The 4883-nt window shown below is 36.7% G+C and overlaps 1 pseudogene; it reads left to right on the top strand.

Moving 5' to 3' along the window:
- The first annotated feature begins 410 nt into the window (after positions 1-410).
- LOC126724350 (eukaryotic peptide chain release factor subunit 1-3-like) lies at positions 411-2108 on the top strand (annotated as a pseudogene).
- The last annotated feature ends 2775 nt before the right edge of the window (positions 2109-4883 follow it).

A 4883-nucleotide genomic window follows, 5' to 3' on the forward strand; every position in this document is an offset into this window, starting at 1 on the left:
AAAAGGGTGGTATTGTCTCATTTTGGCCATTAACATGGCTGAAGAGTGAAGATAGACATGGATCTTTTAGTGCATGTTGATATCTTCTTGTTGGAAGATTTGAGCTTCACTTGAAATAGGAATTCTGGATAGTGTCACCTCGTTGATATTTAGTTCATGTTGAAGTAGTGTTTTGGAGTTTCTAGACATAACTTATCATTGGTTCTGAAGATGCTTTTTTTGATTCACCAATTAATACACTGCTGCCATGAGTTACTGCATCTTCTGTCCATGAATATGTGACCTTTATTTTGTCATTTATCTTTTACTTTTCTTATTCATAATCGAGTTTGGAATCCTAGCCAATATGCTCTTCTCTTTTTTGTTCTGAAACGTGAGATGATTTTATCCTCGTTTTTTTGTGCAGGTAATCAACTACTTTTTCTGTGTCTAATATCACAATGGCAGATGTACAAGAAGCTGATAAGAACATTGAGATTTGGAAGTTCAAGAAATTGATCAAAGATCTTGAAGCTGCTAGAGGCAATGGTACAAGTATGATTTCTCTAATCATGCCTCCACGTGATCAAATATCCCGGGCTACCAAGATGTTGGGGGATGAGTTTAGTACTGCATCAAACATTAAAAGTAGGGTAAATAAACAATCTGTGCTTGGGGCAATTAAATCTGCGCAGCAAAGACTTAAACTTTACAAAAAAGTTCCTCCCAATGGGCTTGTGCTCTACATGGGAACAATTGTAACTAAGGATGGGAAGGAAAAGAAGGTCACAATCGATTTTGAGCCATTCAGGCCAATCAATGCATCTCTTTACCTTTGTGACGACAAGTTTCATACTGAAGTGCTGAATGAGCTTTTAGAATCTGATGACAAGTTTGGCTTTATTGTCATGGATGGTAATGGGACCCTTATTGGGACTTTGAGTGGTAATACCAGAGAAATTCTTCATACATTTAGTGTTGACCTTCCGAAGAAACATGGAAGAGGAGGGCAATCAGCCTGAAGGTTTGCCCGTCTTCGGACGGAGAAACGCCATAACTTTGTGAGGAAGACAGCAGAGCTTGCCACACAATTTTTCATCAATGCTTCCACCAGCCAGCCCAATGTTTCAGGATTAATACTAGCTGGGTCAGCTAACTTAAAAACTGAGCTCAGTCAGTCAGCCATGTTTGATCCCCGTCTTCAAGCCAAAATATTAAAGGTGGTAGATGTCTCTTATGGAGGGGAGATTGGTTTCAATCAGGCTATTGAGCTGTCCTCGGAAATCCTGTCCAATGTGAAATTTATTAAGGAGAAGCGCTTGATAGGCAAATACTTCGAGGAGATTAGCCTGGACACTGGGAAATATGTTGTTGGCGTGGATGATACACTGAAAGCTTTGGAGATGGGTGCTGTTAAGATACTTATTGTATGGGAAAATTTAGATATTAATAGGTATGTGATGAAGAATAGCACTACTAGTGAGATTATCATAAAGCACTTGAATGAGGAGCAGGAGGCTGATCAGAGTAATTTTTGTGCTCCTGTTGGCTCTGCTGAGTTAGAGGTGCAGGAAAAGATGCCTCTGCTGGAGTGGTTTGCTACTGAATACAAGAAGTTTGGCTGCACACTTGAATTTGTCACCAACAAATCTCAAGAAGGATCCCAGTTCTGCAGAGGTTTTGGTGGGATTGGGGGAATACTCTGCTATCAGCTCGATATAAGATCATTTGATGAGTTTTCTGATGATGGTGAAGTTTATGATGCTTCTGAAGATGATGGTGAAGTTTGTGATGATTCTGAATTCGAACCAATCAACAGTTTCCCAATGCTTGTGCAGAGGAATGGGGGAAAAAGGACTGCACCAGTGCAGGCGATCGAGGAAACACCCAAGGAGCTTAATTAAGTGATTTCATTTAGATGTTAGATTGTTCCAAAAAAAAAAATACAGGAGATATGTTTACCTGATTGGAGCAGCTGGGTAAGAGTCACATGAAGAATAATGTGCTATATCAGGTGCTTCCATTGCTTTGGGAATTTGATAACGTGCGAAATTTATTCCATTATTATGACTTTAGTTTATGTTTTTAATTCTGTTTAATACATTTATTACAATCCTGGTCATTTGTGTTAATGTTTGATGGATATCCTTGGTGGTTTTATCCTAGTTTTGATACTATAATAAAATGTTACTGATATAAAGTTTTGGGTTCTGTTTCTTGCTGAGTTGTGGATGGGCTGCTGCTGCTGCTTTGGTGCTTCAAAGCATGTGTGTCATGGGAAAAAAAAAAAGCAGGGACTGAAGCCAGTTCCATATTAATCACCTATCGAATAATTGCATGAGTATGCTAGTAAAAAAAATTAATTGCTAGTGTGCAATGAAGTAGGTTGCTTTTTCAAGTGAGTTTTGTGTCAGTTTGGTTTAGCCTTTCTTCCTCTCTTTTTAGTTACAGTTTAGCAAAATAAATCAATGAAAATAAGCTATTCCAAATGACACTTACTCTTTCTTTAGATAGGAATGGTATCCAATTCAATAAGATACTAAATTGGAATGTTTGGGTTTTAGATTGGTAATTGTGCCAGCTAGAGTAAATTAGTTTAAACACTAACACTATGGGACTTCTAGTTTGGTAATTCTGCCAACAAAATGGTCAAAATGTATTGATCAATCACATCCTTTAAGCCAACCCTTAAAATATGTTTTCACTCCCAAGAAGTTTCTGCAACAGCTGTCATTGGTTTAAACCCAGACTTTCCTAGTTTAGTTTGTTGAGTTTCCAACAATACTAACCAGTCTACCGAATCATATTACTACAAGTATTCAACTGGAGGTCTGTATGTAAATGGTTTAACATCAAAAGTAGTATTTTGTCTTAAAAATAATATGATCTAGGCTCTCTTGTACCATTTGATTTCCTAAGTGCTAATCTGGTTGCCACACACACACACACACACACATATATATATATATATATCATTTATACAACAAACAGTTACACCCTTGACTGCACCTGTCAAATTTTTTTCCCCTGGGAAATTTTATAACCCTCTTTTTTGTTGACAATAAATATAAGATAACATTTTGAGGAGACCAAAAAAAAAAAAAAAAACCACACACACACACACATTGGAGCTAAAACAAGGATTTGACTTATAATTTGCCGATTCTCTAGTTAATCACCTGTAATTACCAAGCAGGTAAAAATAATACCCGAAGCAGAGGTCAAATTCTGAAATGAACTCACTGTTTGCAGCCATACATTGGCCAAGAGGTATATTGGTTAGAGTAAATGGAAGATGCTAATACATGAATTGATCAAGCCACAACACAAAGACACATAGTACTCAAATAAAAATCTTTTGGGAAAGACACATTGGATTGATTTTCTCATTGTATTAATTTATTCCATTTCAAACAATCCAATAGCAGACTTATCATGCTTTAAGAGATGCCCCTACTTTTACTAGTTCTTCAACTGTCTTCAAGATCTGTTCCTCAGTCAAGCCTTCCAAACAAATACTCCTCTCGACACCCTATCCTATTCCTGCATCATCCTCTCTAGACTCATCCTCATCAAATCTTCTTGCATCATCTTCATCTTCCTCTCCACTTCATCAAATTGCACCAGTTTCTGCTTTCAGTTTTGTCAAGTATGCTCAGATTTCACTGTAGCATAAAAGACTTGGACATCCAAGTGCAAAACTTCTACAGTCTGCTATTCAGTCTGTTAATCATGACTTTTCTTTCAAAAAAGTTGATGAGTGTTGTTCTTCTTGTAAATTCTGTATTAGTGCAAAGATGCACAAATTTCCCTTGAACAAACACAAAATTCAATCTACTTCCATGTTACAAATTGTTCATTTTGATGTTTGGGGTACAATACCTATTACTTCTTTGTTTGGATACAATTATTATGTTGTGTTCATTGATGATTTTATTAGATTTACTTGGTTCTTTCTCCTTGAACAAAAGAGTGGGTTGTTTGATGTGTTTAAACACTTTAAGAATCTAATTGAGAATCAATACTCTTCTAAAATCAAAGTTCTGAGGTTTAATAATGGTGGAGAATATATCAATTCTCAGTTTAAGTCTTTTTCTTCTGATCATGGCATACTTCATCAAACTTCTTGTCCACATACCCCTCAACAGAATGGTATTTCAGAGAGAGTACATAGTCATATTGTAGAAACTGGTTTGCCCTTGTTACTAGTATTATGCCTTTTCCACTGCCTCATTTTTTATTAATAGGCTGCCATCTTCTATTCTAGGTTTGATTTCCCCTTAGGAAAAAGTCAATCACATGTCACCTTTTCTTACTGCCTTTAGGACCTTTGGATGTGCCTGCTACCCTTACCTTAGGCCTTATAATAAACAAAAACTACAGCCTAGGTCTATGGAGTGTGTGTTTCTAGGTTACCCTCCTTTGTCCAAAGGGTATTTATGCTTGGACCTTAATACTAACAATATTTACATAGTTTGCTATGCCTTGTTCAATGAAGATTGTTCAATGAAGATGTGTTTCCTTTTAAACATAAGTCTGATCTCATCACTTCTCATGTTCCTTTCTCAATTGCTATTCTCGATTCAAAATGGTTTCCAAAAACTTTTGCCTCTACTTCATCTTCATCCACTCCTAATTCTTCTAGCTCTACTCATACTTCAATTGATTGTTTTTCTTTGGATTTGTTTCAGTTTTCTACTCCAATTTCCTGTGTTCCTAATTCACCTTCTGATTTAGCTTCTTCCATTCCTAGTGTTGATCCTAGCTTACCTTCTTCTTTTTCTTCTTCACTTGATATTTCTATTCCTATGAATACACATCCCATGCTCACCAGGTCCAAACTTGGTATACACAAGCCTATAGTTCTTCAAGTCACCACTGATTATGCATATTAGGGGCCCTCA

The sequence above is a fragment of the Quercus robur genome, chromosome 4 (genome assembly GCF_932294415.1).
Source record: "Quercus robur chromosome 4, dhQueRobu3.1, whole genome shotgun sequence".
Lineage (NCBI taxonomy): Eukaryota > Viridiplantae > Streptophyta > Magnoliopsida > Fagales > Fagaceae > Quercus > Quercus robur.